Raw genomic sequence first — 24,270 nt, 5'->3', positions numbered from 1 at the left:
ATATTTACAATACTTAATGATATACTTTACAGACTTAAAGTGTTCCAATGTAGTCCAAAGAAGCATGAAGTTAATATACTTTTATTGAACTTCAAGTAACAACAAAATTTCATAGAAGTGTACTCCAACACACTCTGAATGCCATACGAATGCATGAAAAGCGTGTTTGGAGCATACTTTCAAAAGCATGCTCATAGTGCACTTGAAGTTGTCCAAAAGTGGTGCCAATTTAGCATCTTCAGTGTGCTGCAAGTGTGCTGAAGTACTGCTTAAGTAGTGATCCAGCGCACTAATAGTGCAATGAAACGCACTTTAAATCGCCGAAAATAGTACACTTTGTACTAAGTACGGTCAAAAAAGTACACTTTAAGTATATGGGTTTTTCACCTGGGCATGTAGGCTTTAGACCAGTATAACCGTTACATTTCTGTATTCATGTAGGAGACACATTATTGCTACTTCTTGTTTGGGGTGCTGTATTGTTTCTCAATAATTATTGGTCTTCCCAAATAAAGTAATCATACGGTGTGTGTGTGTGTATGTGTGTGTGTGTGTGTGTGTGTGTGTGTGTGTGTGTGTGTGTGTGTGTGTGTGTGTGTGTGTGTGTGTGTGTGTGTGTGTGTGTGTGTGTGTGTGTGTGTGTGTGTGCGTGCGCGCTTGTGTGTGCATGAATGCGTGTGTGAATGTGTTCTTGCCTAGGTGCGTGTTTACCCTATGTATGTATATGTTCTTGGCTTCAGCTCTGGGGGGTAAACTCTCATCCTGAAAAAGTGAGGCCACCAGATGGGTTGGGGAAGCCTGTCCTCCGTGGCTGGCTGGCTGGCTGGCTGGCTGGCTTTGAGGCCGCGCTGTGCCGTACCGTGCTGTGCTCTGGGGCTGCACGATTCAGTTCAGAGGAGGGTTGAATGCTAAACATCCAATCATACGACTGTCTGTATGTGTGTGTGTGTGTGTGTGTGTGTGTGTGTGTGTGTGTGTGTGTGTGTGTGTGTGTGTGTGTGTGTGTGTGTGTGTGTGTGTGTGTGTGTGTGTGTGATCCTTGATCAGACATTTTGCTGCGAGCTGTGCAGAAATAGGCCTTGGACTTCTCTAATTATAGCAACTAGCGTCTAAGGATGGAGTGGGGTGGGGAGGGGTGACGATAGTGGAGGGTGGAGGAGGAGTGGGGGGGCAGGATTGAGACAATTGCTTCAGCACACATAGCAACAAGAAACATTGCTTGCATTGAACTCCACATGAAGTATTCATGCCGCATATGTCTTTCTCCCCAGACACTGTCTATTTTTACGAGGCGGGATTTTTTTTATTATTTGGACGTGAGAGCGTGTCGAGTCCATCTCTGGAGAACAGAGCTGATACTATGAATGCATGTTCAAAAAAAATGAAACAAGCTTGGATTCTGACATGGCAAGCATAATTACTGTAGGTATTGGTTGAATTTGAAAAATATGATGAAGACCATGGATGGCAACAACTATATTTTATTTATGACTTTGGATTTGGATTTGATGAAGTGTAACCCCTTCTCTGGAGGATGGAACATATACTATGACTACATGTTCAAAAGTAAAATAAACAGGGACTCCAACATGGCATGCATTGAAACATGACAGAATTGAAAAATGACGATGACCTTGGCAACAATAATATGCCATTTTTATGATGGACTTTTATTTGAACGTGAGTGTGGTAAGCTGATGCATGTTCAAAGAAAATGGAATGAACAAGGAGTCAAATATGGCATGCAGAATTAGCTGGAGGTAGGATGGGGCAGAAGAAGAACAAAAATAGACGTTGGCAACCATCATCATTGGCAACAACAAAATGGTTGGTATTTAATTGATGATAACGGCGATAATGCACCAACCATTAGAGCATACGTATCGGTAGAAATCGCATGCTCAGAGATAGACAGAGCTAGATAACATGATGAGATTGCAATTGTTTTTAAACTCTTGCATTCATCCATTTCATCTCAGTGATGAAACAGCAGCAGCCAGCAGCGCACTTAAAGAAATCCATAGCTCGTTTGCAACGCGGGTCTGAAATTGCTTGTCTGTTGTGATTAGGCATGGCTGCTCTGAGGAGCATATTGGCCACTTGGTGTAATAAGCTTTAATTGAAGGGGCTATTGCTGTAGCCACGATGATCAGAGATGACAGGTGAAATCTGATGCAGTTATGAGGGGCTGAGGAGGCCCAAGATCAGATCATCCCTCGCTCCTCTTCTCTTCTCTTCTCTTCTCTTCTCTTCTCTTCTCTTCTCTTCTCTTCTCTTCTCTTCTCTTCTCTTCTCTTCTCTTCTCTTCTCTTCTCTTCTCTTCTCTTTTCTTCTCTTCTCTTCTCTCCTCTTCCATTCTCTTCTCTTCTCTCCTCTTCTCTTCTCCCCTCTTCTCTTCACTTCTCTTCTCCTCTCTTCGCTTCTCTTCTCTTCTCTTCTCTTCTCTTCTCTTCCCTTCTCTTCTCTTCTCTTCTCTTCTCTTCTCTTCTCTTCTCTTCTCTTCTCTTCTCTTCTCTTCTCTTCTCTTCTCTTCTCTTCTCTTCTCTTCTCTTCTCTTCTCTTCTCTTCTCTTCTCTTCTCTTCTCTGCTCTTCTCTTTTCTTCTCTTCTTATCATTTCTCCTATATTCTCTTTTCTTTGCTTCTCTCTTCTCTTCTCTTCTCTTCTCTTCTCTTCTCTTCTCTTCTCTTCTCTTCTCTTCTCTTCTCTTCTCTTCTCTTCTCTTCTCTTCTCTTCTCTTCTCTTCTCTTGGCATCACACAATGCCCTGTGATCTAATATCATCAATGCCTGTCTGGAAGAGTGGCATTATAAAACACACAGGTATGGGTTTCAGATGAACAACGTAAACTTCAACCTCTCTCTCTCTCTCTCTCTCTCTCTCTCTCTCTCTCTCTCTCTCTCTCTCTGTCTCTCTCTCTCTCTCTCTCTCTCTCTCTCTCTCTCTCTCTCTCTCTCTCTCTCACACACACATCCACACACACACACCACACACACACACAGACACACACACATCTCTTTCATAGTTTTGCTTTCTCTTTGTCTCTCTGCCAATTTCCCCCCGACACTTTCTCTTGATCTGTTTCTCTCACTTTACCGATGTACTATATATTTACACTATATTTACATTATCTCTCTCTCTTGTTCTCCCCCCTCTCTCTCCCCTTCCCTCTCTCTCTCTCCCACAGTATTGGTTACCCTCGTGACATTCAGCAGAGTGATGACCCACTCACTGATGGAGACACCAGTCGGCTGCACACGACACACACACATAAACAGAGGCAGTCCTGCTCCTCATTCCCCCGTGGGTGGACCGTGGCGTATCTAGCAGGTATATAACAGAGGCAGGGCTGCTCACAGCTTAAGCTGGGCCCTGGACATATGAAAGGGATCTGAAAGGCCCCCTCAACCAATACATACAATGTAATAACAACCTAATTCTGGGCTACCTCTCTACCTGGGCCCGGGACTACTGACCCCTGTCCCCGTTTGTCTGCTTCCCAGAACAGAAGCACCGTCGCGGTCCCCCTCGTCTACCTCCTCTGCTGCACAAAAAAGGGGGACACACCCCCTCACCACCACCTATTTGATTCCTGAGCACCAGACCATGAAGTAATCGCTGCAATTTCTAGACAGTGCAGGCAGGTGAAGCAAGGGCAAGAGCAATTTACAACACCACGTTGGTCAGTGCATCGCACTTTATGTCAGTGTGTATGAGTGTCTATATAAGTGGAAAGGGCGTGTTTCTGCGTTAAAGACAGTGGGCGTTTTGTGTGTATATATAAATATGAACTTCAGTGCCTATTTGAGGATTCGATGTGGAAAGCATGCATGGTCACATTAGGACTACATACTGTATGTCAAATCTCACAAGTCTTTTTCAGGATTGCCCTTATCATTGCCCATTGCATTGATAGCCCTGTTGTTTTCATACAGGTACCTGACAGAGAATTCAAATCATTCTAAAATAGAATTTTCATGTACAATCAAATATAGGATAACAAAAATCAATGTTGAATTTAATGTCTTTTTTCATTTTCCTCATTATGTGATTATGCCTTGAATTTCTGAACTGTTTGATGTGTCTATATGGTACGCGTAACCAGGTTTTTCTCTGCTCCCTGCTTGCCTCAGTTGATGGATGGTTGCTCCTTCGACTTGAACACAGTTCCACTGACTCCTAACAGGGCAACCTCTCGACACAAGCTATTTATTTATTGAAATGCTGTCCCAATTATCCACCCGGCTTGGCTCTCGTGAGGATTTGCGCTGTGGGACGTTTTGGCAGGTGGGGTTGATCTTGATGACTGCCTTCCCTTTCCTTGTGTAAACGATTCCTGTGTTTCTTCTCCACCACTGGTCCACGTTGGGCTGTCACTCAAGAGAGTTGTGCGCAAATGAGAGATTGCGGCCATGTTTTGCCGTTGTTTATGTTGTTATGGTTGTTGTGCTGCTGCTGCTGTTGCTGTTACTGCAGCAATGGATCTGACAGCTTGAAAGGCAGAACCGGTAGTGAAGGGCTTCCCGAAGCATGAGGACAACATCTGTTCGCTCCACGCCTCTACCTCATGCAGGTTAACCCCCCCCCCCCCCCCCCAAACGCTCTGTGGTTGGGATTCCCTCGTGTGGTCTCTCTTTTGTTTCCGCATTTGGCTCTCTCTCTCCTCCCCTGCGACGACAATGTGTGCCTGTCTTATCGCCAGACAAACAGAGGCAGCTACATGCTGTTTTCAGATGCTTCTAAACTGGAGAGTTGAGTCACGAAGACCAAAAGCACCAGACCTCCAGACACACATGCAGCCTTCACGGAGAGTATTTTAGTCACTGCTCGTTTGCCTTGCCGGCGAAATCATTTATAACAACCGTTGGTATGGAAACTGTAAGCCATTACTGAGATATTGAGATTTGGCTGCTTTTATACTTTATTCAGAATTAGCCTATTTTCATTTTGATGCTTTCATGTTGTATATAGCGCCTGTAGGTATTCAATATGGTACCTAATCTGTACATTTGAAAAGGCCTTGATGTAAATATAGTGAAAGCGTCATCAATATTTTACCAAGATCATGTTTGACTGGGAAGAATGACAATAAGACTTTTGATTAGTTTGATGTTCCTATAGTTTCTCCATTTCACAGGGAAGGGTTGCTTGATACACTGTACTGTAGTGTATTCAACTATACAGAAATGTTGTGGTCTATGGTCTTAAATCGATCTCATTTACTTAAATTGTCCTTGTGTAAACCCCAGTGCAATCCTTGTATCCATTACAATGGGGCATAAGAAGATCTGATTGATTCCAATGTCATTTGGAGGTTTTTTTCGTTATCGTCTGTCTCCCAACACCCCACTGAGAACACCCCTGAGAGCACATTCTGTCACAGGCTGCCCATGCATGCAGCACCTGACTGGCATCGTCATGGCTACCGCCACAGCCACAGCCACAGCCACAACCACTCACTGCAGCAGGCCTGTCCTGTCCTGTCCTGTCCTGGCCCACTCCCGTCGTCTCCCATGCCCAGCCCACCGCAGCCCAGCCATCTGGGGCGGCATGGACCTCCCCATCAGGGCCCATATGGTCTGGCCACATGTCCGCCATGCCGGACGAGGCCACCGCAGCACGCCATTGGGCATGACGGCCTACTGTCGTGGCCAGGGAAGCCGGCAGGGGCGGCGGACAAAAGGGTCAGTTGTCCCAGGCCAAGAAAGAGGGGGGCCCCAGAATTGGGTCCTCATTTACAATGTACTATGTATTGGGTGGGGCCCTTTTAGATGTCTTTGTCCTGGGCCCGGCCAAAGCTGTCACTGGCTCTGGTAGTGGCCATATTACCCCTTCCCAGTGAATGTCGGAAAATTCTCTGTCTGAACATTTCTCCACTCGTCATCAAAATGGAAAGAATATGTCACCATTGCTGATTCCATGCAATAATTAGCTAAACATATTGCTAGCCTAGGCTTATAAATAGGTGTGACGTGGTCTTCATCCATACAGCAGCACATCATGGGCACGATGACCTAGTGGTCATGTTACGTCTCTCCACCAAATGTCGGAAAATTCTTGTATTTTTAATTTATTTTTTGCACTTAACATCTTCATTTCGCTGACTTTGATTTTACATCCAGACCAATAGTGTATTATCACATCAAAATGTCAACCAGTAACATTACGGTGGGATTCGAACCTGCAGCTATCTGATTTACAAGCTGCTGACTCTGATTTACAGCAGCTGACGCTCTAGTGAGTCAATAGGGTTAGAACACTTTCACTTGGACTAAAATTTCAGGAATCTTGATGGTGATGGCATTCAATGTCCCCTTGGCCTCCTTTTATCATTACACCATGACAAATACTGCATGGGTACACATAACATACCCTTGAGAAATGAGTTGGATTTTTAACACACTGCAACAATGACTGATTGGGTTGCTTTCAGAAAATACCATTGATTGACTTTGTCATAAATTAAAGATCAGTTTTTAAATGACAAGGAGAGATTGATTTCAGCCTGGTTCTCGAATTGGATCTATTTCCAGCACCAGCAGAGTCCGGGGGAAGCAGAGCCGTTTCAAAGTAGAAAATTCTTTCCTTTTGCACCGTTTCCAAGGAAACTATTTACAAAGAGCATTTTTTTTTTCTTCCTTTCATTATCCGACCCAGAGATAAAGGCACAAAATGCAATGTTCTCTCTCAAGGTCTGGGGTGGTAAGACCCTCTGATTGATTGCCTCCTGTAAGGCTTTTCATTTGTGGCATTCCGTGACATCGGTGCACTCTGCTCAATACAGTTAGCAGCATGACATACACTGTCATACATTCATCTATGCTTGACCCTAGGTGAAGATGTCTCTTCCTTCTGCAACTTGTTGTCTTCTTCTTCTTCTTCTTCTTCTTCTTCTTCTTCTTCTTCTTCTTCTTCTTCTTCTTCTTCTTCTTCTTCTTCTTCTTCTGCTTCTTCTTCTTCTTCTTCTTCTTCTTTTACTGCTGTTGTTACTGCTGCTGCTGTTGATAATAGTAATCATTTAAAAACTCACAGTGTGTCTCCCAAGCGCTAATGGTGCATTTCAAACATTTTTGCCAGAAAGGGAGAAAAAACATGAGAAAGTCTACTAAATGTGTCAATTAAATCTGTGCGTGCTTGGTCAAATGTCTTGAAAAATGATAGTGGACGCAATCAGGCAATTAAAAAAAGAGATAGCTGTCCCCCGTCAACCGATAATGAATGGAGAATTATAAGCCTGGAAAGAAGAGAGAGCGGCAATGCCTGGATGTGATGTGTAAATGGGCGTATTCATGTTTTATACAGCAGCTCTCATCATGCGGATCAGCACAGCGCTAGTTGCACAATTAGCCCTATCTGGGTCAAGGGCAGCAGAGCATATTGTTTTGACTCTGGCTTCTCTCTCTCTCTCTCTCTCTCTCTCTCTCTCTCTCTCTCTCTCTCTCTCTCTCTCTCTCTCTCTCTCTCTCTCTCTCTCTTCCTCCCCCCCCCCTCTCTCTCTCAGGACAATGGGCATGTTTTAGTTTTTTTTAAAGAATGAGAGAATAACCAATGAAGTATTCAGTTAGGAGGACACTAGCATTGATCAAATTAATAGAAAAAAACTTGCCATTACATTGTTGTCATACAATTGTTGTTCCACAAAACTCATCTTGAGTGATGTACTTGGTGGCGCTGTGGGTGACAAGACAGTGACAGCGGTCTCATGGGGACACGGCAGCAGGTCCAGGTCACATCTGGGCCACATCTGGCCCACACTCAGCACCTTAACATCCCACAATATCAATCCCACAATTCCTCATGGATGCCTTACTGCCACCAATCAATCCACACACACACACACACACACACACACACACACATGCACGCACGCACTCATGCACACACACACACACAGACACACAATTTCCATCCTATCCCCACCTCTCCTTTCCTCTTAAATCCAATGCCAGACGATGGGGAGTCGTATATTTTTTTCCACAGATACCGGATCCACATCATCTGTGGGGCGTGAATCGGCCATCGGTTCGGTGAGCAATCATGGTTGGTCGTGACCCTGGGGGGCCGAGGAAGGGCTGGCCTGCCATGCGTCTGAACCTGGGCCGGCGTCGGGGTAGGCCACAGATGCCCGCGCACATCAGATCAGTCCGAACGGATCAGCGCATATGTGGGCATGCTGCTCTAATTCACAAATGGAATCACACACTTCACAGAGACTGCACTGCACCCAGTGGCTCCCAACCAATGCTTCGCGCTCATCCGCCGCGGACGGCCAGAACACCACGCATACATACGTCTATAACACATGCGTACATACACACACACACACACACACACACACGTGCGTGCATACATGTGCGCGCTAACACGCGCGCGCACACACACACGCACGCGCGCACACATGCTGATACCTGGATAGCGACTCACTCATTTACGTGCTACAACAGCATCAGTTAAATCAGTCGTGATAATGCAGGGCTACAGACTGCAGAAGAGGCCCGTGAATGTGGGACGCAGCGTGTACACAGGACTGCTAATGGGAGATGCACTGCACTGGTCATTTTGCTTTCCACACTCGCGCAATGCAATTGAGGAAGCAGCTGTGTGACTCGGCTTGTATTCAGGAACAGAAATAACTGCTGTTTACGTAAGACCAACCACGTGAACCAAGCTGTCAGCTTGTACCAGTGAAATGAATGTTGGTAAGATATAGGACCTATATTGCTGTATACAACATTACTAAGAAAAATAATTTTATGTTCTAAAACTAAATCATGAAAATTGGGTATCATATGTAGCCTCATTACTCTGTTGTTGAATGTATTTTGTTTTTGAGTAGAATATAAACAGAAGAAGAGAAAAAAGATCTCCCGTAGTTCACTATCTACGGCATCGACGGGGGAGGACTAATTTATTGAGAAAAAGGAGGCTCACCAGAGTTACTCATGTGTGAAACATAATTTTATTTCAGATTAAAGTGCCAAATAACTACCCATTCTAAAGATGCCACATCTTTAGCAGTGTCTATGAAGACGTTTGCCTGGTTAACACCAGACTACCGTATCTGACAAGTGAAATAGTCTGGAGGCTGCCTATGCGATATTACGTAAGACAGGTGTATTTTACAATTGGCCATGGCCATTTATTTGGCATCACGAATGTATCATTTGGCATATACACAACTGAGCGACTCCAGTGAACCTCCCTTTCTTGTTTTATATTTTGTGTGTGTGTGTGTGTGTGTGTGTGCGCGCGCGTGCGCGTGTGCGTGTGTGTGTGTGTGTGTGCGCGCGCGTGTGTGTGCGCGTGCGTGCGCGTGTGTGTGCGCGTGTGTGTGCGCGTGCGTGCGCGTGTGTGTGCGCGTGCGTGCGTGTGTGGGTGTGTGTGTTTAAGACACATTTGTGCCATAATATTGTGCCGTATAGTTTTTCACAATGACACATAATTGCGAATAATTGTCACATTCACTCACATCACACTTAACTGTCAAATAAAAACAAACACTTTACTGAAAAACCATGGCGCGATGTGTATACTGCTGTTAAATATGGCAAACGATGCCTTTAGGGCATCACTGAAAAGCCATCAAAAATAAATACAGCACTAAAGCACAACACCACCACCACCACCACATAGTGAGATGGAGATACATGGCACCATAGGATACAAAAGTCATTCACTGATGAGTGAACAACCTCATTAGGTGTAAAGTGAACAGTGAATCCACTTCCTCATAGTGCCCTATATAATCTTGCTCTTGTTGACCAGGTTGCGATGATGTAAAGACCGCTGTGTGCCTATTTTTGGATGCTAAACTTTGACATGAATGTGACGAGGCAGATGATGAAATGTTATATATATATATGTGAAATGTTTGTTTGCTAATTGGACCGTGGCTCCAGGCATCTGTGGAACTTTAGAGAGCAGTTAGTGTGTGTGTGTGTGTGTGCGTGTGCGTGCGTGCGTGCACAAGGCTGGGTGTTTGTGTGTGCGTATATGTGTGTGTGTGTGTGTGTGTGCTTAGAAGAATCAAATGGCTTGAAAAGCATGTTGCGCCACTGCTCACATCACAGATTGCATTGTTCCTAAGAGAGCAGTGCAGATGGAGACAGGGCTTCTGTGTGTGTGTGTGTGTGTGTGTGTGTGTGTGTGTGTGTGTGTGTGTGTGTGTGTGTGTGTGTGTGTGTGTGTGTGTGTGTGTGTGTGTGTGTGTCTGTGTGTGTGTGTGTGTGTGTGTGTGTGCGTGCGTGTGTGCTTGTATGGGTGGGTGGATGGGTGGGTGTGTGCACAAGACTGCCTTCTTGTGTGTGGGTGTGTATGTGTGTCTGTGTCTGTGTGGGTGGTTGTGTGAGTACAAGAGTGCATGCTTGTGCATATATATGTGTGTGTTTTGCGTGCCTGCCTGTGTGTGTGTGTGTGTGTGTGTGTGTGTGTGTGTGTGTGTGTGTGCAACCCACAAACTCACACACACGGTTGGGTTGGGTTGAAATGTGTGTGTGAGTGCACGCACAGTATGTGTGTGTGTGTGTGTGTGTGTGTGTGTGTGTGTGCGCGCGCGTGCGCGTGCGTCCGGGTGTGCGTGCATGTGCGTGTGCATATGTGTGTGTCCTGGCAGACGGATCAATGCCAAGAGAAGCATGTCTCTCAGACACGTGGCGTGGCGACGACACAGGGATGGTGGTGGCAGGGTGACAGCCAGAGAGCGTTATGAGACCACATTGCTCACCAGCGCTCTCAAAGTGGCGAATAGGCCCTCTCACGGATTTATCTGACCGTCATCAATAACACCACCACGACACCATGTGCTTTCTTCTGCGAATGTAATCGTTATTGCCTTTGTCATTATTGTTGCAATTAAATTGATGACAATGTCAACCGCATTAACCCTGATGGAATCCGAGCACCATGTGCCATACATCATGGTGCAGACATTACTCGGGAGAGAAATGAGTGGAATGCATCTGGAAACTGTTAGGAGTTTTGAACCGTGTGGCGAAGCCTTGGTGTCAGGGAAGTCGGCAGCGGATGGACAAATGGATCAGTTGTCCCGAGCCCAAGGAGAGAGGGCCCCGAATTGGGTCGTCATTACATCACATGTATTGGGTGGGTGGCCCTTTTCGATGGCTTTGTCCTGGGCCCAGTCAAATGCTGCCAGTGGCCCTGCTTGCCGTTGTCATCAAGAACACAGGAAGCTGCTCATTTATCTGCGCGCGACAGCTTGTAAACTAGATCACTCAGGAAACCTCCAGGCTTTGCACTTTGGCACACGCGTGTATCCGCCTCGTACGATGGAGATGGATTTGACTGGCACATCCTTGGCCCGTCTCCTCAACGCTTTTTGAGACAGAGCGTTCATGGGGGAAGAGTTCATGTTAAAAAGTAAATGATGTGGTGCTTACAGAATGTAGATGAGGGGGGGGGGGGCACAATGTTAGTCAATGTGAGTCTAGATGACAAGCACTCAGACAACACGGTACAATTGGACGGCGATCAAGTCGGCTCTTTATCCTCGGAACACAGTGTGTCAGCATCTATCATGCTACTTCCTTCCGCACAATGCAAATTGCTAATGGCCGGCTAATGTCACCAAAGTAGACTGCTGACTTTAAAACTACTTTTTTCTAGCTGACGGCAGTGTTTTGTTGTATTTTGTTAATTATTTACGAGCAATTTAATAGTTGTTGCATAAGGCAAGACAACATAAGGTTAGGTGGTATTAGTCTTTGCAATCCAGTTGCAACAACTTACACCCTAATTCTTAATTAGTTGTTTCCTGTTTCTGCTTGACTCCCTTTCCATCGATTGAGCGAAATATCTCAGGTTGTTGTTATTACATAATACTTTCTGCTGGCTGTAAAACAATCTGTCTCAATAAACATGCCCCGCCAAAATCACATTTTGACTGGTAGTGTGATATTGACTATGTGTCAAAGAATATGTGTCAAAGAACATTAAATATCGAATATGTGTCAAAGACTCGTGTTCACCATTTTACGCTCGAAAACATATTCTTCACATAAGCACCTGTATTGGACCACTTGAGAATGTGATTGAGTTCTACGAAATGGGGTCAAAAAAGTCCAACTGAAGCAAACATCACTACAGAGTAAGTTATGAACGCTGGCACAGAGCAGACACAGCTGATGTGGAGTTTGAAATACTACAGGGCTCTTGGCTGGTGCTGATGTAATTATGACAGACAGACTGGCAATACTGTTCAATAAAGCTAAAAAGTCCCAGCTGCACGATTGGCTAAATTGTGTTAAAGTTAAGATTGACTTCATCAGGCCTTACACCTCCCTTGTGTTATGACTACACATGCATTTCCATATAAACAAATATATTTACTTTATTTACAGTTACAATAGGCAGTCATGGGCAAGCGGTTAGAGTGTCAGGCTTGAAGCCCAAAGGTTGCCGGTTACTGACTCCCGACCAGCCAGGTTAGTGGGGGCAATAATTAAACAGTGTTCTCCCCCATCCTCCTCCATGACTGAAGTACCCTGAGCATGGTACCGTCGCACCACACTGCTCCCTTGGGGCGCCATTGGGGGCAGCCCCCTTGCACGGGTGAGGCATAAATACAATTTCATTGAGTGCAGTGTACTGTGTCACAATGACAATGGGAGTTGGAGTTTCCCAGTTGGGCTTTCACTTCAATTCACAATATATTTGACAAAATCAGCTAGAATACATTGTGCATTTTTTTAATGGACTCATATATTTGGGTAGCACCTTAGTAAGAATAAGACAATGTATGGGTGAAACACATAATAAGGGCTTTTTTAGAGTCCCTATGCTTACATTTTGTCTTTTTTGGGTACAGCACAGAGGATTCGTAGAATTTGTGTGATCCCTTGAAGGTACCCGTACCATACTTTTTAGAGTCCCTATGTTTACCTCGGCATTTTATCTTTTTAGGGTACAGCACAGAGGATTCGTAGGATTTGTGTGATCCCTTGAAGGTACCCGTACTGTATGCCCAAACAAAAAAACTGCAGACAGAGGTGTGTGCATCAGATAGGCACTACTATATCTGTAAAGATGTCAAAATGTCAACTGGCATGACACCAAACAAGCACATGGAGAGAGAGAGAGAGAGAGAGAGAGAGAGAGAGAGAGAGAGAAAGAGCAGACAGACTGTGAGATGGATGCTGTCATCCGGAGTCTGACGTGAAAGAGAGATGGGAGGTTGAGGAAAAACAAGAACAAAATGGAGAGGAGGTAAATTTGCTGTCAGCCAGAAACACTCTGAGAGAGGATGAGAGAGAGAACGAGAGAGAGAGAGAGAGAGAGAGAGAGAGAGAGAGAGAGAGAGAGAGAGAGAGAGAGAGAGAGAGAGAGAGAGAAAGACAGAGTGCCGGGAAGAGAGGAAGTGGATCTATATCCTGCTCTTGCCTGCCAATACAAATGGGTGCTGGGCCAGATACGGTTGGATGCCGGCCCAGACGTTGCCTTGATGCAGCCTTGATGGAATCGCTTGACAAGTGGTGGACCAGATCAGGGGAGAAGAATGACGCGAGAGAGTCCTGTCGCTAGATGTTACGGCTGGGGGGAGGTCGTCAAATAAAGAATGTCAGCGGGCTGTGCCTTTCGCCCGGCGCCATCGACCGAAGATGGAAACCAGCCTGCAACAAAGCAAACAGGACCGAGAAATGAAGCAGGGAGACAACAGAGATCTGTAGTAGACCTATACCTACACACACAGACACACACACACAGACACACAGACACACACACACACACACACACACACACACACACACACACACACACACACACACACACACACACACACACACACACACACACACACACACACACACACACACACACACACACAGTTTGTTCAAACAAACAGTGGGGAGTGATGTGCAGGGACTGATGTTTGTCATGAATACTACTGAGTGTGCCTCTGAGTCCATAAGAGAAGGCATCACAGTGGCGCTATGTGGAGCCTCTAGTAGTAGACAAATCCTAGGAACAACACGCACTTTGGATCGGGGTCAATACATGGATTCACCTGTTTACCGTTTCACTGTTCTGAAACCTCGCTTCACACATACAGTACCACTTGACAACATGATGTGCTCAGACAGGGGTAAACACGGTGTGAAACGCTTGATGGTGTGTGTGTGTGTGTGTGTGTGTTGAGGGATTGTGATGGCAACACACACGCACACACACACACACACACACACACACACACACACACACACACACACACACACACACACACACACACACACACACACACACACACACACACACACACACACCACCAAATGTTTCACACTGTGTTTATCCCTGCCTGAGCACACAAACCCATGCTTGCACGCAGGCACGCACGCACACACATACACACACACACCTAACCCCCTACCTGAAAAGACGTCCTGATGACGTGGGGGTGGAGTTGTTTCGTATTCCCTGCGTGCAATGATGCTGCCGCCCTCCATGGTGACTAACCTGGAGGAGAGGAGGAGGAGCGCGGGGAGGCGAGGAGGAGGAAGGGCCAGCAGCGACGGAGACGTAATGGCTTTCTCAGAAGATCCTCCAGGCGACCTCCCTCCCCTCGGTTACCCAGCTCCACCGCCCAACACAAAGCCCCTTCTCACCGTATTCGGCCATCAACCCCCCAACTCAGACATACTGTAGGTACACACAAACACACACACACACATGCACACACACATGCAAGTATACATGCACGCACATATACACACGTACACATGCACGTGCATGCACACACACACACATGCACACACACGCACACACACGCACACACACACACACACACACACACGCACACACGCACACACACACACACACACACACACACACACACACACACACACACACACACACACACACACACACACACACACACACACACACTTTTTTCCTGGCTGGCTTCTTGCAGAGTGCAAAGCGGGGCGACACATCCTCCTCAGCACGGAGGCAGGCAGGCAGGCAGGCAGGCAGGCAGGCAGGCAGGCAGGCAGGCAGGCAGGCAGGCAGGCAGGCGCGACATAGGGAGCCCCCCTGGGGACGCAGTATCAATGTTTGACAGGTCGACGGTGTGCACGGCGGGAAAAAAAAGCAACCAGGATGATGTTGAATTAAGATGGGGAAACACTTGAAAGCTTTCAGCTTTTCCGGGCCGTGTGCAATTCCAATCCAATTTCCAGCCTCATGCCTTCCATATCGTCTCTTCTCTGACTATTTATATGTGCCTCATGAACAGGCACATGTAACGGTCCCCAGATCTGAACACGCACCCCATCGAAAAATGCCTGTCTCCAGGGACGCTGACTGCTTTGGCTGGGCCCGGGACAAAGTCATATGAGAGGGCCCCAAACCCAATCAATGCAATGTAATGAGGATCCCAATCTGGCCCCCTCTCTCCTTGGGCCCGGGACAAGTGACCCCTTTGTCTCCCACTGTCGGCTTCCCTGCCTGTCTCATCCGCCAACACACAAACAGGATGTCCTGATGTACCAATCACATGTACCGCTGCCTCCCTATTAAATGGGATAAGTATCACATTAGTGGTGAATGTGACCCTTTATCTAGCTCTGTGGTGTAGCAGGGTCAGAAGGGTCACAATAATAGATTGTCAGGGACTGGAGGATTGGTGGTGCTTCACACAGGCGCTCTTTTGACTACTCTCAGAGTGCTGGACCAAACAAAGCGAGTTACAAGAGCAGGGAGAGGTTTATCTTTGCAGATACCGTTTTCAGTATGTACACAAGAGTATTATCTTCAAAAAACATGCACACAACACACCACAAACTATTAGCAGCATCTGAAGATCATTAGAGATACCATCTGAAATTTCTGTCGGCTTTGGACGTAAGTAGCCTAACAGTAGCTTAGCTGTCATTAGATTCCATTTTATTTCTTTCTGAGAAGACGAATGAGTGTTTAGAGACCGCATTTTCATACTTGATTGTGTTAATCAATCGTATAAGGACTGTAATCAACACACCATTTTCTCTTCTATCCTCACATTTTCCACCCTTTATTTGAATAAATAAACCATTAAATGATAATTTAAAACAGAAAGAAAGAAAAAAAAGAAAGTACATTATATATCTTTACTCGGTAAACATGTTTATGACCCTCTGGAATGGAGTGTTGTTCTCTGACTGGCTGTTAGCCATGCAGTAAAATCATTTATCATGCACACACACATTTTTAATTAATCCTCATCATTAATTGCACATTTTTAATTCGTCCTTATCATGGGACTGGCCAGATCCTGGACTACAACTGCACAGCTACAGCCTCCCAGTCCTCAGCGTTTCAGCCCATAGTGCTAGCATTGGTCTTCCTAGGATGGGATTCATTTCTCTGTTTGGTGTGACAGAGCGGCCAATCCCATATCATGTGACTCGCACATGAAGGTGTTCATTTGTAGAGTTTGAATGCAAATTCTCTGTCATTTTGTGCCTTCTTTTGTGCCCGTCAGGCTGCAAGGCCTTATTAAAATCACATTCGTGGAAAAAAAATAAATTGGAGTGCTGCTGGAACTGCAATAGTTTGCTTGCCACACTCCACAAATATCTCATGAAATATTAATAACTTGTGTGAGTGAGTGCTGGTGCAGGAATGTGTGTGAGCTTGTGTGTGTGATGTCCATGATGTGCACACAAGTGTGTGTGTGTGTGTGTGTGTGTGTGTGTGTGCGTGTGCGTGTGCGGGTGCAGGTGCGGGTGCGGGTGCATGCGTGCATGCGTGTGTGTGTGTGTGTGTGTGTGTGTGTGTGTGTGTGTGTGTGTGTGTGTGTGTGTGTGTGTGTGTGTGTGTGTGTGTGTGTGTGTGTGTGCGTGCGTGCGTGAGTGTGTGAGTCCACCAGTTTGCATATGTGTGCTGCACTGTGCACATTTGCACTTGGCCGTCTGTGTGCCTGAATTTGTGTATGTCAGAATATATTGCTATTTTTATGTTTTGGAAATTGAGAATTTGTGTTTGTCAAACAACTTTGTGAGGGATGGTGGTAATATTGGCATAACGGGCACATTTTGAATTCTTCGTCTCATTCTATTTTAAAATAACCCAATTTCTTTTTGCCTCCGCGGCCCCACCACTGCACTGCCAAAGGTTTCCACCACAATATTTATGTGCATCCATTTCCGGACTACCAGCTAACGTCGACAATTTCCCCCCACTTTTTTTGCGGCTTGATTTGTAATCATGTTGTGATGATCATCCACCTTGCGATGCAAGCATAATAAATGATTAATGTCAGTCGCATAATCATTCAGGGGAGCAGTCGAAGCTCGCCAGCCAGCCAGCCAGCACAGGAGAAAAACCCCAGGTAGCCGAAATTAGCGAGACGCTGAAATGTTTAATAATGATCACATTCTCGTTTGGCTTTTGAGGAAGTAAAGAGTGATGCATAAATTTGGCGACATTTTAATTATCATGCTCGATAGAGCAGGAGCCAGTTTAAAATTAGAGTGGTTGCCAAACACATTTGACTTCCTATTAATCCAACAAATAATCACGGAGCGTTGATTGACTGGAGGGCACAAAACAGCTTCCCAGTAGTTTCTGCGAAATAAGTTATGAAGTTAAAAAAAAAATCCACTTCCACCAACGCTTCCGGAAAAAAGCTTCCTACCACCCCCCACCAGTTTACAAAAAGACCAATCTGAATGTAACTAATAATTATTCCAATTCAGCACTGTACTGCTGACGTGCAGTGACACCGTTTGAAAAAAGAACTACATAATTACTGTCAAGAACTCGTCTGGAAGACGCTTCTCCTTTTAATATTTGGGCCCCAAATGGCTGTAAGAATCTGTGTGTGTGTGTGTGTGTGTGTGTGTGTGTGTGTGTGTGTGTGTGTGTGTGTGTGTGTGTGTGTGTGTGTGTGTGTGTGTGTGTGTGTGTGTGTGTGTGTGTGTGTGTGTGTGTGTGTGTGTGTGGGCATGTGAATATATGTGTGTGTGTGTGTGTGTGCGTGTGTGTGTGTGTGTGTGTGTGTGTGTGTGTGTGTGTGTGTGTGTGTGTGTGTGTGTGTGTGTGTGTGTGCATGAACATGTGCATGTGCTGCATGTCTGTGTGTGCGTGTATGAGCAAAGTGCTTTTCAATGCATCCATATACATTATTTGCTGAATTTCCTACGTTTTCATTTCTCACCCAGAGACAGGAGCTTGTCTTTTCATCTGAGAGAGAGAGAGAGAGAGAGAGAGAGAGAGAGAGAGAGAGAGAGAGAGAGAGAGAGAGATGTGAGAAACAAAACGGCGAGGAGGTGCCGTGAGCCTCCCTCGTGAGGCAGCCAATCACTGGGCCTATAGTAGCTGCTGCTGACAACTTAAGCGTCTGGCATCCATCAAACAACATGGAGATGACTTCCTTATTCTCCATCTCCAGCTGACACTCCAAACCAACAGTCTTTTAACCATTTTACCCCCCTCCACCCATCTCCCCGACCCACTTCCTTCACACACACATGTGCGCACGCACGCACACACACGCACACAGACACACACGCGTGCACATGCATGCATACATGCACGCACGCACACACTCATGGAAGCACACACACACGCATACAATCACGCACACACATGCACGCACCTACAGAAACGCACATACGCACATACGCACACGCACACGCACACGCACACACACACACACACACACGCAAACACACACGCAAACACACACACACACACACACACACACACACACACACACACACACACACACACACACACACACACACACACACACACACACACACACACACCCTCTCCCTCTCTCTCTCTCTCTCTCTCCTTCCCTTCCCATCCCAGTCGTTATTGGGAGATGAAGCCTCACGTCTCTGCCCTTCTCTCCTCCTCTGCCCTTCTCTCCTCTCTGCCCTTCTCTCCTCCTCTGCCCTTCTCTCCTCCTCTCCCCTTCTCTCCTCCTCTCCCCTCTCTCCCCTTCTCTCCTCCTCTGCCCTTCTCTCCTCCTCTGCCCTTCTCTCCTCTCTGTCTGTCTATGAAGGGTTAATCCTGCGAGACATCTTGCGCTTCATCATGATGCTGACAGAGAGATGGGGAAAATAGGCCATGTGAACATACCATCTGTGGGCTCACATTGGCAGAGAGGGAGGAGAGGAAGAGAGAAGGAGAGAGACATGGTGGAGAGGAAGAGTTAAATAAAGAGAGGCAGGGAGGCGGATGAATGAAGAGATAGATAGATAGAGAGAGAGAGAGAGAGAGAGAGAGAGAGAGAGAGAGAGAGAGAGAGAGAGAGAGAGAGAGAGAGAGAGAGAGAGAGAGAGAGAGAGAGAGAGAGAGAGACAGATAGAGACAGAGGGTGAGAGTGAGAGTGAGAGCTAGAGAGAGAGAAAGAGAGAGAGAGAGAAGAGAAAGAGGAGCAGAGATGCTGCTTTGTGATCAAGGCAATCCAGACAGATTGACCAGGCTCCCTATTGACTGTCTATATGCACCCATAATTCTTGCTCCAAATGGGCTATGGATGCCCTTTAATGGACGCTAACAAACCGTTATTCGAGGCCCGAGAGTGGACTGGTGAAAACCACTCAATCTCCTAGAGCTCTTAATTCATCACCCAAATGCAATTGGGATTTTCTTTCCCCCCAACCACGTGCTCACCAACTCTATAGGCTATACCCTATAATGTTGAAAAACAGCCCAGATGGTGCAATGTTCATTAGTGACCTTGCCAAAAGCATTAGCAACCTGTTCAACAACAATTTCACCTCCGGGTTGTTTGTGTAATCCACAAGCAAGCAGTGCGTTGCGCTGCAGGCTCTGCCACCATGCACTTGCGAACTCAACATTGAAATTCTGGACACGTGGCAGCTATCGTGCCTGACGTTTTGCTGTCGGTTTGGCAATAGGTTAGCAACAAGAGGCCGTAGTAGAAACTTAATCACTTCTGGTCATTCTGCTTGATCCGACTTGGCTCAGCGATGAAGCTTTGTGAAAATCTGAAACCTGCGATGGATGAATAACTATATAAAACGGTACAGTACAGGTGTGTAGCCGGCCAAAAGCCAGCGCCTGACGTAAATGATCACTTTCAATATACGAAAAGTCCACCGTGACAGCCAGCCTTGATACAGTGTCTGATCTGAGGAGAGGTGGTGGTGGTGGGTGTGGGGAGGGGGTTGATATATGAAAGGCGATAATTAAAAGTGCCACTCAGGATCCCTGACACGCTAACACAACCTGTTGGCTCCTTCCACCCCCATTTCCATATGGGCTCTCGGGCCATTTCATCATCACCCCTTGGCATAAAAAGATCTCATCTCTCACCGCTGCCGATCTCCGTGACACAGTGCGAGCCAAGTGACACGGTTGGTCGGGTGGTTGGCCGTCGTGTCCAGGTTCCTACTTGTCCTTTTGTCAGGAGAGGCTTCGTGTCTCCACACCCAGGGATGCCGACAGGGGCGGACAAAGGGGTCACTTATCCCGGGCCCAGGGAGAGTGGGGGCCCAGAATTAGGTCCTCATTACATTGCATGTGTTGGGCTGTTGGGCGAGGTGGTCCTTCTTATGACTTTGTCTCGGGCCTGGCCAAAGCTATCAGCGGCCCTGCCCATACCTGTCCCCTGTCTTGTGCGTCAGAGGGCTGAATGATGAGGACGGCTTGGACCTGGATAATGACCTTCTTCTTCCCCTCTATACCTCTCTTCTCTCTCTCTCTCTCTCTATCCCTCTTCTCTCAATCCCTCTACCCTTCTACACCCCCACCCCTACCCCTCTCTCTCTCTCTCTCTCTCTCTCTGTCTCTCTCTCATCTCGCTCTACCCCTCTCCTCTTCTTCTCTGCCATTTTTAGAAGCCCATTTCTGGGTGAAGAGGGGCCAGGAGTTTTAATCAGAACACTCCATCACCACTGTGTCAGTCAAGACAAGACGAGGCCCGGTAAAAAAAGGGGAAGGAAAGGAGGAAAAAAGGAGAAAAAAAAGGTGTGGGAATGGGGAGGGGGGTTGTACGAAGAAGTGTGTGTGTGTGTGTGTGTGTGTGTGTGTGTGTGTGTGTGTGTGTGTGTGTGTGTGTGTGTGTGTGTCTGTCTTATGCACCTATGCGTATGTGTGTTTCTGAGCCTGTGTTTGTGTGTGCTTCTGTGTGTGTGTGTGTGTGTGTGTGTGTGTGTGTGTGTGTGTGTGTGTGTGTGCGTGGTTACATGATCTCCAGAGTCTACAGCTCCACCAAAGCTCTGAGCTCTGAGGAGACGACAGCTCGTCAAACTCACTAGCGGGGCCCCTGGGGTCAGGGGATTGTAGTGGTGTTGGTGGTGGTGGTGTGTGTGTGTGTGTGTGTGTCTGTACGTGTGTGTGTTGGGGGTGGAAGGGGGTAGGTTGTACAGGAATGTCTCATCAAAGACAAGATAAAGTAACTGGTGGAGAATCTGGAGCTGCACGGCAAATCTATGCAAGAATCAACCAGCTCTTTACAAAAGCCAACCTTTCACACAGCAGTTGTTCTGACATACAACAGTTCTACATCTTTATGTAGGCCTATGTATGATTACCAATGCATGAGCATATATAAGATCATTTTCCACTTTATTCTTCTTGAAGGTGTGCTGTGTAAGATGGTGGCCACAGGCCAGGGTAAGTATTGCAGATGCTGCTCATTGAAACGGTGGTGTCTAATGCCAAATTTGATCTTTTCATGATTATATACTAAATAATGAACTCATGTTTATTAGTATGACCAAAGTACAGTATGTTTTGCAGCTAAAAAGTTCTAGTAATTCAAAATGGCGGATAATGGATAAGATCTTCCTTTTCATGTAGGAAAAGTGCAAATACTGAATACTTGGAATTTTATGGTGGTGGTGAATATTCATGAAAAAGGTAACATTTGTGAATGGACAGCATTCATTCTGGAAATAAACTACTAAAAATATTACACAGTGCATCTTTAATGATGTAACAGCAATTGATCAAACTGGAGATGCCATCTATGTGGTCACGTTTCACCATCCATCTTAAATGAAAGGATTTGACCATTACATGAGTGCATCATTCATTTCTTTTATTCAGCTATAGCAAGAAGCCTTCGAAAGAGCAAGATTAAGATTAAAGATCAATACTGATATAAAACAGGATAACCTGACCAGGATGGAGTAAGACACCAGGGGAAGGGAATAGGATTGTTGGCAACCTGCCCATAAAACATGTTCCCGGAGCATTTCAGCCAAAGAAAGAAACGTATAAATGTACAACAGATTTGTACAACAGGTAGAAAAGACAGAAAAAGAAACCGTGTAGGCCTACATATAATAAAATAATAACATACAATAACAATAGTGTACTATGGGGCTGGTCAAAACAAATAGATAGATAGATAATGCTGTAAACGATATTATTTTAACATGTTGAAGTGCAGTTGTCTTCAGAAGTGCAGCAAAATAGAGATTAAATCAAATAAATAAACAACACATCAATACTGAATGATGATTAATTATAATAAAAAAACATATAAATAAATACATAAATAAATAAGTACATAAATAAATAAATAAATAAATAAACAAACAAAAAAACACAACTAAATACATACATAGCCTACATAAATAGTCTATTACATTCCTTTTGCTAATGGTTCTTAATAGGATATAATGGTGCCATTCCATCTGCGTTTTATTGCTTAAACTGTATTTCCATTGGCAATGATGCTAATGCAGAAAATAAATCTATATCAATGGCTGTTGGCTCTGATTTCGGATAGACATTCTGTTTTTTGCAGTGACTTATACATGGGTTTGCCGTGTTTGTAAACACGATGCTGTGAGGAGGGCCAAGACACTGACAGCCAACCACGTGAGCTAATTTTTTGACCGACAGCGGTTTCCAACAATCAGAGGTTGAGTTGTGCGCAGCTAGTTTTGCGCAGTCAGGTTAAAACAAAAATTTAGAACCCATGTATGGTAGAACTAGATTTTTGAAGGAATCTGTTGTGCAAATTACTGAGCTGAACCCTAACCAAAAATCAGAACTCTGAAAACTGTCAACGCAATCATTGACTGATGGTTAGAATTAAGACTAGAATTATGATTTCTCATTAAAACACCTTTCTTGTTCCATGCCATCAGTGCATTCTCATTTGTAAGTCACTATTTTGTGTACAAGATTTTCAGCTGTGACACAAAATATGCATCTAAGGAATATTTGCACTGTGCAATGTATATCTAAGCATAGTTTAAAACCATATGTGTCTTGACAATAACAACATGAAAGAGAAGATACGTGTATAGTATAAAGACATAGAGAGAGAGAGAGGGGGAAGACAGAGAGAAAGCGAGAGAGAAGTTAGTTGCTACTGACAATTTAGTGACAAAATGGGTATTCACAATTACAGGTGACTGTTTGCCATGATCAAATGTATCCGTGATAACATAAAGTGCAAGAACAGACAAGTGCTAGTCAAGATAACCTCTGCAAAATATAGAAAACATCTGTCTCTGACTCTTGTTGTCAAAAGGTAGTAAACACTTGCTATTTTCACTATCGAACATGCAGTTGTACGTGTAGCACTTGCAGGTGTTTTGGTCCATACAACACTGTTTTTAAAAAACAGAAAGAAACCCAATCACTTCACCAAAGTGATAAGAACAAGAGGTAAAGCACCTACAGCCATCCAGTATAGTTGCCTCTTTTGCCACAGCTCAACGCTCACCACGTTTGCAGAGGACATATTCTTTGCATGCAAGCCAAACATCTTTTGATGCAGTACCATTTTTTTTGTATCAAATGATCAGTTTCACAAAAGCGCAGCTGCTGTGACCAACTTGCTTGCAGTCGTCACTTAGTCTTTCGTAAGGAATAGTCAGGGAGGGGAAGTAAACTGGGAGCGTTTGGAGTCAAAAAACGAGCACTTGAGGCTAAACCTGTTCTTGTGTCTAAATAATAGTGTAAAAAAATAAAGATATAATAAATAATACACAAATACTCACACACAAATAATCCTCTGTGATGGTGGTCTGGAGGTTTGTTATGTCAGAGTAAACCACTGCTTTTAACATTTTAAAATAATAAATCCATACTGTTAGTGAGGCTATATCACAATCAATGACTGAATGTCCAAACACATGTGGTAAGAGATTATATGTCAGAAAGATAAGAGTTTCGGTCAAACCTGCAATCTATAGGAAATGCCAGTGACAATAATTACAATGATTATATATTTGTGTAATGTCATCCCACAACAAGCACCATCACAGAACCAATATTTAAAGGCAACGTTTCCAAGAAATAACAGAAATAACTATGAATAAATACAGTACAGAGATAA

At 45.2% G+C, this 24,270-nt stretch overlaps 1 protein-coding gene across 1 annotated transcript in view; it reads right to left on the bottom strand.

The window, feature by feature from the left end:
* Positions 1-24,141: 24,141 nt before the first annotated feature.
* LOC134438335 (gamma-aminobutyric acid receptor subunit alpha-2) overlaps positions 24,142-24,270 on the bottom strand; it is a 65,667-nt gene continuing 65,538 nt past the window's right edge. The window contains exon 9 of the mRNA XM_063187884.1: positions 24,142-24,270. This exon is cut by the window's right edge and continues 810 nt beyond it. The gene's annotated coding sequence lies outside the window, so the exon portion shown is untranslated.

The sequence above is a fragment of the Engraulis encrasicolus genome, chromosome 22 (genome assembly GCF_034702125.1).
Source record: "Engraulis encrasicolus isolate BLACKSEA-1 chromosome 22, IST_EnEncr_1.0, whole genome shotgun sequence".
Lineage (NCBI taxonomy): Eukaryota > Metazoa > Chordata > Actinopteri > Clupeiformes > Engraulidae > Engraulis > Engraulis encrasicolus.
Note: the sequence above shows the minus strand (reverse complement) of the source record. Positions and strands in the feature narration are given on the sequence as shown.